This window comes from Netta rufina (assembly GCF_964035555.1).
Source record: "Netta rufina genome assembly, chromosome: 1".
Lineage (NCBI taxonomy): Eukaryota > Metazoa > Chordata > Aves > Anseriformes > Anatidae > Netta > Netta rufina.
The window spans coordinates 147,243,484-147,255,684 of NC_140123.1; the positions used below are offsets into that span (position 1 = coordinate 147,243,484).

General features: G+C 39.1%; 1 protein-coding gene across 1 annotated transcript in view; it reads left to right on the forward strand.

Moving 5' to 3' along the window:
- Positions 1–12,201, forward strand: part of TRIM24 (tripartite motif containing 24) — a gene marked incomplete at its 5' end in the record, with an annotated part of 63,936 nt that overhangs the window by 1,031 nt on the left and 50,704 nt on the right. The window lies entirely within an intron of this gene.

The following is a 12,201-nucleotide window of genomic DNA, read 5'->3' on the forward strand; positions in this document are numbered from 1 at the left end:
GGGGTGGCTCAGGCAACAAATTCTGCGTGAAGGAGGCAGCAGTAACTCCAGATTAGCCACTGCTGAGCCACTGTTCCTTAAGCACACTTAGTTCTTAATGTTTTTACTGAGAAACCTTGCTGGCAGATCTGACCAAAAAGATTACAACTCAAATACATGAAGTGTTTGCAGCAGTTCAAGTTCATAGGAAAAACACTCTTGAGAGAGACAAATATTCAGGACAGTTGTAGACAACAGCTTGCTTCAGAATTCCTGAGAAAGTCAGACCCACGTAGTTTATTTGCAAGATGCGCCGAGCCTCTTCATCTGCATGGATATCTGCGTTAGTGTGTTCATTCAGACTGTAATCTTAATGTATAGTCTATGTGGGAGTCAAACTGTCTAGTCAGAAGTCCCAGAACTGGGAAAAGCTGAGAGACTCAAAGCCACTATTTTTAAGCTTGGTGGATCTGGGAGATGTTATTGCTCATACATCTTGGAGTAGAACTGTGAAATCCTGCACAGGAGGAACATAAAAAGCACAAACTTCGGTGTATGGCAGGATGTTTCAAGATGTGACTTGGAAATGAGAAAGGGGGCAGAGATGCAGCTAGCTCAGGAGTTGCGACATAGGTGAGGGAGTATGTAATTGTCTTATGGGTTTTGAGGTCATGAACAGCACAGCTCAATTCCCAGATGGTATGTTTAAATGTAGCATGAATAGGGGTTCATAGTTAAGCATGAAGTGAGATGTACCAAAAGAATGAAAAGATCAGTGCTGTTCAGACGCCTGCTTACAAGAGGACAAAGGATAGCTAAAACAATGAATCGTGCACCAGTTGTAAGCTGGCAGTTCTGTTCACTCTTTTTGACTCTGAGTTGGTTCTGTATGAATGAATAATACTGTAGATATTCCTCTTCCCTGTTCGACAAGTGTACATACATGCTGTTTTTTGGTGACATGATTTTTATCCTATTTTCTTTCTAGTTATTTGCATGCTTCCACGCTACCGTTCATTGCCCAACAGGAAGGAGAGACCTGTATAAGTCTCCCACTCTTCCTGATGCATTCCTTAGGTCTTCTCTTGTCACTGTTCTGGCTCCATCGAAGTGACAATGACTGTAGGCTTATGAACTTGATGTGCATTGGCTGCTTTGTTTTCCAACTGATATAAAACATCATAAACTTAAGTTAGGATTTTTAAAAAATGGCGTCACTGTATAAAGCTGATTGTAGTGGAAAAAATATTATGGTTGGAGGAGTTCTTAAGGTCTCAGAAGACAGAAGGACGGACAAAACAGTGCAAATCTGTCATCTCCTCTGGTAATATGCTGCACAGTGTTTATGAGAAATCACCTGAAGTAGTAAACTGAAAACTACCAGCTTAGAAAGCTGGACGATAAACGCCTCACATGATGTAAATTATAAGATACTGTGACCATCCTGAAGAAATAAACAGCAAGGAAGCTATTTGCTAGAAGGAATGTCCTAGGGAAGGCCCACAGTAGAATTACAAACTATAAGCAGCTCCTGAAAGATAAACAGAAAGGATGCTTATGCATGTGTGCTGAGCAGGAGCACGAGGCACAAAAAAGCCTGGAGAAAGATTGACAGAAGGGAGTCAGTCTTGAACAAAGGAAGGGATCTGATTTGACAAATGCTTCCGTGAGCCAGCCTTGCAAAGGAGTGCTGTGCTAATGTCCACATTAGTTGAGAAACAGGTAACTAAAAATGAATTTTGTGTAAAGTCTGGCTATGTGGGGTCCTATTTTTTTTTTTTTTTTTTTGTCTTTGTTAAACTATTTCTAAGCAGGAAAAGGTCCTTCACTTGACATGCTTGTGTGTATGTTGGAAGTTGACTTGGGAGAACGTTGGTTCTCTCGCTGTAAAAACGTAACTAGTAAAGGAGTGCTGTGAAAAATCTCTCAAACTTGAGAATCTAGAGCAAATTATGAACTTTGGTGTTACTTGAATGCAAAGTTCAGCATGGGTAGTAGCAATGACAAGCTTCAAGACATGAGGAGTTTCTTGTGGTATGCGTTAATCAGTGTTCCTCTTGTAGAGGTAGGCTGATGGCGAGGCCGTCGACAGTGTGGATATGCTCCATACTGTCACATGCATTCAGTTTTAAAATGAAATGATTTCTATAGAGAAGAATACTTGTGAATCTCTGATCTTTGTACTATTCCTGAAATATAAGGTGTTGCAGAGTTAGCTGTGTGACTTCAATGGTGTTAGCGCCAGAAAGCTCACTGCTCGTTTTCTGGATGTGTAATGGTAATTTATTTGATGTAGTTGATTTATTGTTTGTTTGTTTGTTATTTCATGGACAAATGACTGGTTGCTGGGCAGAAACTTTATGAACTGTGGGGAAGGCTGCAAGACTGTCTCTGTAAATGCAATACTTGCTTGTGAGCAAATGTCTACAGATACATTAAATTACTCAAGGTATTTACTGGAAGTATGTTTTCCTTTCATTTCTCAAATGGTCCTTCTTTACTGTTGTGCAAGTATCAGCTGGTATGTATGAGATTGTACTTAAGTGGAAATTTTTAATGTGAAAGAGTTAGAGCTTCTGTTCCTTTTTAAGCCTGTTTATTTTGTTTCGAGGTTGTAAACATGCTTTTGTTTGCTCTTTGTCATCAGTCTGCACACTGTATAAGTATATTGGGACTTAGTGTGTGGAAAAATTCATGAATAGAAATGTGTAGCAAAACTTTATGCAGATATGCTAATTAAATCTTACTAGTGTCAATAGTAAAAATAATAGAGGGAAACATTTCTTCTTTGTTTCGTCTGCAGACAAACTGATCAGCAAAGAGATCTGTATGAAGATACCAAGAGCATGGGATGTTTGGACACTCCCAGGATATAAATTCTTAGGGAGTGTCCAGACTTACAACTCAAATATGTTTGATACTTGCTCTTAATTAAGGAATAAATACTTCAGAGTTACTGAACAAGGATATCAGTGTTTGTTTGATATTTCAGCCAATTAATGCTCAGAAATATCTGTATGCCAATACAACTTGGAGATCTGCAAGGCAAGGAATGAAGACTGAATCCTTGATATGCCCATCGTGTATGCAGGTGGCATTTGCTGTTTTATTATGTCCCACAGTCAGTCTTTATATAGATAGCTTTAAACTCTTTCACATTCTCAGCTGATCTTGATATCTGCTGTCATCTGGACTTTCTGACGCCATCACTTCATTTTATCTTGAAAATACAGCTTTTGGAATAACTTACACACAGAGAAATAAGAATGTTTGACATGTTCTTTCCCTCTTTAGGTCTGATAATTAGGATCCTTAGGAAGGATATAATAGCTTCATTTGAGCCTTCTTGTGGTGAGGATCTGCTTTTCTTTCAGGTCCTGAAAAGACCTTTTTCTTTTCAGTTTAAGAAGACTCAAGATTTTTTTTTTTTTATCTGCCTGCTACATTAGATTATTTCTATTTCAACATGCATATTGCCACTTGATTAAACTGAATTCCCTCCATCTTTAGTGCTGCAGAGTCCATATTTTATTTATGTATACACACACTCCCACATACATACACATCTATGGCTGCATCTATGCATCCTTTCACAAGTGTTATTTCTGTTAGGGTGCCATCAGGAAATGAGAGAATCATAGAATATCCTGAGTTGGAAGGGATCCACAAGGGTCATCGAAGTCCAACTCCTGGTACCACACAGGTCTACCCAAAATTTTAGACTATGTGACTAAGTGCACAGTCCAAACCCTTCTTAAGCTCCGACAGGCTTGGTGCAGTGACCGCGTCCCTGGGGAGCCTGTTCCAGTGCATGACAATCCTCTTTGTGAAGAACCTCTTCCTGATATCCAGTCTGAACCTCCCCTGTCGCAGCTTGATGCCACTCCCGTGAGTCCTGTCACTGGTCACTAAAGAGAAGAGATCTGCGCCTGCCCCTCTGCTCCCCCTCATGAGAAAGCTGTAGGCCACGATGGGGTCTCCCCTCAGCCTCTTTTTCTCCAGGCTGAACAGGCCCAGTGACCTCAGCCGCTCCTCATACATCTTCCCCTCTAGGCCCTTCACCATCTTTGTAGCCCTTCTCTGGACACTCTCCAATAGTTTAACGTCCTTTTGTACTGTGGTGCCCAGAACTGCACTCAGTACTCGAAGTGAGGCTGCAGCAGTGCAGAGTAGAGCGGGACAATCACTTCCCTCAACCGACTGGCAATGCTGTGTTTGATGCACCCCAGGATACGGTTGGCCCTCCTGGCTGCCAGGGCACACTGCTGGCTCATGTTCAGCTTGCTGTTAATCACAACCCCCAGATCCCTCTCTGCAGGGCTGCTCTCCAGCGTCTCGTCGCCCAGTCTGTACATATAGCCACAGTTGCCCCAGCACTTGCTCGTGTTAAACTTTGTGTGGTTAAAATGAATTGTTTAACCCATAACAAACTTAACAAGTTTGGGGAGTGCTTGCATTTGAACAGAACATACGTATCTTTCTTGTACATACCTATAAGGTATACCTTTCGTACTCTTTTTTTGATTTGTGCTTACATTGAATTGAAAACTCCCAGAGTCCCAGATGCGAAAAGCATTTAATACTGCTACAGGTGAAATATAATATTATTGTTTTGATGGCCTGATTGATGTTTTGATTTGGCTATCAAGTTATAAAATCAAAGTTAAAATACTAATCTACATGATGCTGAAAGAAGTTTTAATCATGTTTGCTCCAATATATGCTCAATGTAAGCACACGATACTTGCTTATTACCCTATGCATTTTTACAGAATAGTACTTGCAGAGTGGGTTAGATGCATTTATTTTCTTGATATTTTTCGCCAATAGCAAGTGAGAGATTAAAAAGCTGAAGCCATCAGAAACATCAGATGAGAGTTAAAACGGCTGAAGCGGTGTAGCCAGGCTCATTTGAGTTAGAAGCCTTTTAAAAGTTACTGTAGCAAGTTATCAAAATAGTTGAACTTGTGTTAGAAAATTTTTGAGCAAAGGTTTAAATCCTCAGAGGGAAGCCTTCCAATTCTGTTCAGTACAAGACTATATTAAAGTTTGTGGTAAGCTATTAGTATCTCTAAAAAGGAAAGAAAATTTTGACCATCAGGAACAGCAGAGGAAATATAAACTAATGTACTAGAAATTCTCATGTGTGTATCTAGTTGAAAGTGCACTGGGTTGTTTGAATGCATGTGACAGAGATCCCTCTTTGGAAAATGATGTCTGAAGGGCAGGAGAAAAATAACTTAATGGAGCACAGGTTCATTAAGAGGCAAGTGGAGGAGGGGGTGTGCATTGTTTGTGGTCTAGTTCATTCATTAGAGAAACATACTGAGGAGCTAGCAGGCCATCCAAAAACAGGGGGCTTTTAGGTTGGCCTGCTGACTTACATGAGTATGACAGAGTGGTTGGGTTCGCTCAACTTTAAGCAGCTTGTTAAATTTAAGGAAGGAATTTCCATGAAACTTTTGCTTCTGAATGTAGCATTGTTAAAGAAGCTGCACTTCTGTACAGGAAAAGCTTTACGCCAGTGTTGTGCAAGTTTGTATGAAGATGCTGTAAATGGAATTTCCATATAATTTAGTGGAATTTCCCAGTAACAGGAAACTTGTGAAAGCGGGTATTTTGCCTGTTATTTCTAATCTAAAAGTGAGGCAAGGGAAAACCAAAAATAATTTAACTTCAACATGACTGAATTTTGCTGTGAATAACTGACTTTATGACAAATATGTTATTTCTTTAATTGAAAATTAAGGCTTTTAAAAGTTTTACAATACCATGAAATACTGTATTACAATAGTCTCTGCTGATTTGCTAACACTAGCAAATTCTTTAGGTAAATATGACCCTGTAGCCTGTGTGTGGGACCTATGCAGGTGATCCAGCTGAACAGTGAATAATATCAAGATTTCCTTCTGGAAAAGGATGATGCAAATGGAAGTCAAAATGTATTATTCTAGTAACTGCTTAGGCTCTAGTTACCAGCACTATAAGTGAAGTGGGTTTGACAACACAGCTGGCAGTCCTTCTGAAAACACAGAACGATGTGATGTGGGGATTAATCAAAAGGTTGTATCATTTCTGGTTGTATGAAAAGGCAGTTAGGTCCTCTGTGTAGGCTCTGACCATGAGTTTTAACTCCTGCAACATGGTGAACCAAGTGAGCATCAGTGGTTTAGAAGGCACTGTTATCACTGGATTTGAATGAATTTGGGAGTATGGAATTGTTACATCCACTCTAGGCTTAGTGAAAGCAAATGACAAAAGTGAATTCTGCCTTTTTTTGGTGATGATTTGTAATGAAAATACTTGTTGTTCCCTTGAGTAGTTTCCTATTGGTGTTTCCCATAGAATGACATTTATACATGGAACGTTTCCTTAAAAAAAATAAAATCTTTTAATGTATTTATTACCTCTTATTTAACTTTCATCTGCTGTAACAGCTTACTGATTTTTAGTCTTTAGCTAATTTAAAGGCCATAGAAAGTAGCTGTGGAGTCATTTACTGTTTAAACTGTGTACTTAAAGCTCAATATACTTTGGAGACTTCACTTGAACTGACTGACTATCTACAGGTTTTTTCTAAAGGACAGAGAATGTATGAAAACAAATGTTTAATATCAAAGTGGGAAAAGGTTGTGTGAAATAATTAAGAAAACTACACCATTTTTAACCAGAAACACTCTTGCAAAGTCACGTATAAAACGAAGACTGATTAATAAGTGAGTTCCCTGTGGCTACTCTTTTTAAAGTGGTGAGTTCCCCTTTCTGTTTAGTCCCTCAAGTAAATCTAGCACAATTTAAAAAATAATAATAAAGAAACAAAAACCCCCAAGGCTGTAGCTGAAATACCATTTGAATTAAAATGTTTACCTAATTTGAGAAGTGACCATGTATTTTTTCCCACTGAGCTGACACATCCATCTGTACTGTACATAGTCAAAAAAGGGACTATTTCTGCAAAAATACCGACTTGGAAAAACCCTGTGTATTTTCTAGGATGTCTGCTTGCATTCAGAAAGCATGCAATGGACTTAAAAGTTCACTTTATGCATCTCATTCATTTCTAGGCATCTGTTATTGAGCCCCGCTACGTGGTTAAGGAGATGCAGAGCTGCAGTGTGAACGAGCCCAAGAGAAGTTCAGCTTCCACCACCACTGAACTTGGGACACCAGGGTGCTTGCAGCTGGCTGGGAGGCACTGCTGTCAGCTGTGCAGGGAAAGAGTAGGTGGGAAGAAAAAAGGGTGGAGAGCTGCAGCGCTCTGCTAGGGCTGGAGAATAAGACATTGCGAAGTGGGAGCAGGGTTCTAACTTTAAAGGCAAGGTACGGCGCCTTGCTGAAGCAGCCCAGTGCCAGCAGCCCCATTGCTGAAAATGAGTTGTGAGCGAGATTGGTCTGAACAGTACAAGTGTAAATTGAAGCTTTTTTTTTTTTTTTTTTTTTTTTCTTTTCAAGTGTGAACTCTGCTTTAAAATGAGTAAACTGCTTGCTGAAGTCATGTAGGAGTGTAAAGTACCTACCCTTCTAGTCAGTTGCTTTAAAGAGAAGTGGAAGTAGCTTTGAATGATCTTTGCATTCTGGAGAACTTCTGTGACTTGTGATGATTGTTTTCAAACAAAAGCTGAAATTCAGCTTTCAGATTCAAAATGATAAAATAGGGTAATGGACAACTGATCAGTCAGCTGCTGAGATAAAGACAGTCTGTTTAGCTGACAAGTATTGTGGGAAGAGCACAGAGCCATGTTGTGATACATGGTGTCTAATAGCAAGGCCTCAGTAATGTATTGGCTAAATGCCCTGGGAGGGTTGGAACCCAGGAGGGAGGAAACTTCAGGGTTAGGTAAAGCTCTTTTGAGTGTTCATAGGCACAGTAATACCTTTGCTTAACCAGTTGGCTTTTAGCCCTCAGTAGTTTCGTTTTGTTCTTTAGGGGGTCTTTCATCATGCATTAGCAGCTATTGTTCTCACTCTTACTTGTGAACTGTTGGCTATACCAACTACAGAGTACTTGGCCTTCGTTACTTTTCTCTTTCCAGCAATGGGACTGTGAGGGTATAACCCACTAGATAGCACAATTTTTGAAATCCCCAAAATGCATTGGAATACTTCGCTTGGATAGTTGAAATAAATGTTAAAGGAACTTACCTCCTTTGAGAAGCTCTATTTAATTTTTCCTCAGTCTCTTCTCTAGGCAAGAACTCAGAGGTGGATGCTCATGAGCTCAGAGCTCATGCTTTAGATCTTGCCTGAGTTAGCGTTACCTCAAAATATAGATATTCATTCCTGGGATAAACACAGATGCAGGTTGCCTCTCACATTCTGCCTGAATGTGAGTCCAGAGATGCTAGGAGCCAGTTCTTCAAATGTTACAGTCCAAGTTGTTACACAGAGTGGTTACTCTGTTTCTTCGGAAACAAAGAGCCTGGTGTTGTGGAATTGTCTTCAGAAGAGTATAGGAGGGTGTGTCATCTTCCCACATCTTCTAGCAACGAAGATTAGACAAAAAAAAACAAACAAACAAACAAAAAAAAAAACAACACACACAACAAAAACAACAAACACACTAGGAATAGGAAATTTTACATGTCTCAACTCTTATCCGTAGCATAAGAATGACCTGCAAGAATTGCTTTCACCATTCAATAAATGACTGTTGTATATACTGCTGGAACTGTCACAATGTAAAATTGTGTGTATCCTGATGGACTGAGCTGATTCAGCCTAACATTGGGAAACAGCCTCTGTTGCCTTTTTCTACTTAGCGATAGCCTTATAAGTAGGGCCAGATACAACTTAGACCCAAAGTCATAGTTTCCGGTAGCTCATGTCTTCTAGGTTATTACCACTCTTGCTTAAAGTCTGAACAGGGCCAAAGATCTCTTCTCGAAGTAATAATTCTAGCAATTGTTTTGGCAGCGTGGAGAAGACCTTATATTTGGGCATCCCAAGTGGCTTGAGCTTACTGTCTTCTTCCCTCCATTCCACCCTTTGTACAAGAGCTGAATGTACTCTGGATTCTTTAAGAAGCTAAATGCTAATCCTGCATCCTTTTAAAGTCCATTTAGCAATGCTATTATTGTATTGCGTTCCAGCCTGATTGCATTTATTGTCTATTTTTTCTCTTTCCTGCTCCCAGTTCCATTGGGATGAGATCAGATTTAATAAGATTTTCTTTGGCTGCCTTTCCACTGGTGTAAATTATTGAGCAGTAAGGTATAGGTGCCATAGGCTGTAGGATGTCTGGCTTCAAATCTATAGCATAATAGCTGTTGCTCTACCTTGGAAAGTTTTTGTTTGTTTTTTTTTTTTTTGTTCATTTGTCATTATACCTGCCAAGTAGGTTAAGGATCGCAATGCCATGGTGGAACTCTTATGAGTATTCCTTAAAAATGGAGTAGTTGTATATCATTCCCAAACTGTTTTTGAAGGCAGTGTCATGTTGTGTCATGTTTCTAGAACTTGATTATCTAAACTAATACGTGATCAGTTCTATCAGGTACTGTGTCACAGGAAGGTGGAAACAGATGAGGTGATTCTAAAGGACAGATAAATGGTATTTGTGAAGGCCAGTTATAGTAGAAGATTCATTTCCCTAAGCTGCATTTTAAGTACAGGGAGTATCCTGTTAAAAACAAAAACAAAATAAACAAACAAACAGAAACTTTGAAGGAGCTCTTCTTTTTTCTTTTTATTTGGGAAGCAGGGAAAACCCATAGGAAGGCTAGATTTCTTTAGTGAACACTAAACAGTGTCTAGTTGGTGTTTCAGTTCTGCAGACTACAGCAAGAGAGAACCTCAGGAGATATGAAATAGGATCACAAGCAGTATTCCTGCCTCTGAGATAACTCATGGCCTGTATTACCTAGGTCTACATTGACTCTGAAGGGAACTTTGTGTAAATCAGCATTAAGATGAATCCCACCCAATGTATTAAAATCTTGACAACACTGCAGAAGAGCTCTAGACCTCTTTCAAGTGTAAAGTTTAACTTTATGGAGTTGCTCTGGTATAGTGAATCTGTATTTTTTCTGTGCTGCTATTATGAGCTGATTTTTCATAGATGCAAGAATTCTGCATGTGACATTTAAGATTTATTGTGATACAGCTTTTGAATATGGGAAGTAGTCAGACTGGAATAGGGAATCTTGAGGTTGTTTTGCTTTAATGAATTAAATGGCTTCAATTTTTAGTTTTTTGTTCCAATAGTAATGTCCTGAAGAGCACTTAGACCTGTCTGATGGAAATGACAGGAAGTAAAGTATCTTTTTTTTAAAGAATAATTATCCAGTGAAAATTCCCACCTTGATATTGTTTGTGCCTTTCATCGTCTCTGTCCCTTTGAACAGCCAGCTTGATTTAGAAAAAAAAATAAATAAAAAATTTAGAAATCCCTAGAAATCCTTAAAAGATTACTAGGTTAATAATGAAAGCACTTTTTATGTAATAGCATTAATTTCAGCACAGATTAAAAGTGTACCTTTATGAGTACTCAGAATTTATTGATAAGTACATATTAAATCCTTCTTTCTCGCTGTTAGGGATCTACATCCTGGGCATAGTAAATGTGCTTCTTCATGTCACTGAAGAGACACTAATTAGCAGAAAGTCTAGAAATCTAAAATCCAGAACCTATTATTCTAAATTATCATGCTATTCCTATGTACTCCTGAGCATCTGTTCCCTGTTTATGCAATTTCTGGATGAAGTTGATGGGAGTCTTCCATTATATTTGTTACCTCATTGTAATCTGTTTTGAGTTGCTCTGAAGGACATACAAGGGAGAGGTGTTGATGACTTCTGAAACTTTGTCCTTGGGGAGAACTTCAAAACAAATGTCAGTGTAGCAGAATACAGATGGATGCAGCAAGCACTGCAATTAAGTTGATGGCTCTGCATATTGAAACTGAAGTGACTTTAACCAAGTTTTGTTTTGGAACTGCAGACTGCAGTTGGTTCAGATAACATATAAGAGATCTTCCACGTGCCTCTCAGTAGTGTTTTGCACTGGTAATTTGAAATCAGTTGCAGAAGCTGTAAAGCAAAGGTATGTGAAATAGGGTAGATGAGGGGTGAGGTTCAGCCATCCAAACTAGACTAACTTCTGCTGCTTTTGAATTTCTAGGGTCAGTGATATTCAAAAAAAAAGGACCAGCATACGTACTGCACAATCCACAGGAGACCTGTTTCCTTCTGGAATAGTAGCTGGAAGCTAGGCAGGATATCCTCCTCAAATTAAGTACATTTAGGCACCTGAAGCGCTGCTCCTGGAAAGCTAGCGGCCTGAAAATGGGGGCCAAAGAAGCTGGTCTCCCAAGTCGTGATAGATAGTTTCCCATTATTCAGTGGTGATGGAGAATGGGAGAAGACTAATGAAAGAAAGGATTGTAAGGGTGCATCTGAGCACTCAAAGAAGAGAGGAAGTAGGATGAGTTTGCCAAAGAACTTGAATTGTATTAGTGTTCCTGTTTTGGATGACATTTCTCATGAAATTCTCTGACTAAAGGCTGTTTACCTATTGTTGTTCCCAGTGCTGCTTCCAACTTGGATCCCTTAATATGCTCCAGATTCTTCAAAGTTATTTTTTAGACTTTTTTTTTTTTTACCTTCAAATCTGCTCAGAGTTGATGGGAACATTGTTATTTTTTTAGAACAGTAGTTCAGTTTGGGGGCTAAATGGAGGAGCTGGGAGCAACAATGAAAAGGTTCACGTGTTGGAGTATAGACTTCATCTTTTCAACATAGAGTTAAAAGGAACCAATACCTTCAGTGAGTGTCTTCCAAAAGGGCTTTCATTTTTTAGGATCATGACTGGCTTCAGCTGCCCAAATGATCATCTGTTTATATACTTCTTATGTAACTGTAATTTTTGGTAATAGATGCATTGTAGTGCAGCTACTGAACCATCAGTCAGTAGTAGATGAGACATCTGCAAGATAAAGATCAGACTATGAAATTTCTTTGTAAAAGCAAATGACTACTAGAAGTGTCATGCTCACAACTCCAATGTGGGATTTCCTTACCAGAGTTTCTGGCAAAACAAATTTTTACCCCAATGTTTTTGTTTGTTTGTTTGTTTTAGGTAGTAATAACTGTATCCTAGCACTTTGCTCTTTAGGGAGAAAGGTTTCAATTTCCTTATTCAAGAAGCACATGGATATAATGGACTTGAGCACTGATGGGAACCTACAGTGTCTGCAAAATGGTATTTCAGTAGAATGTATATAT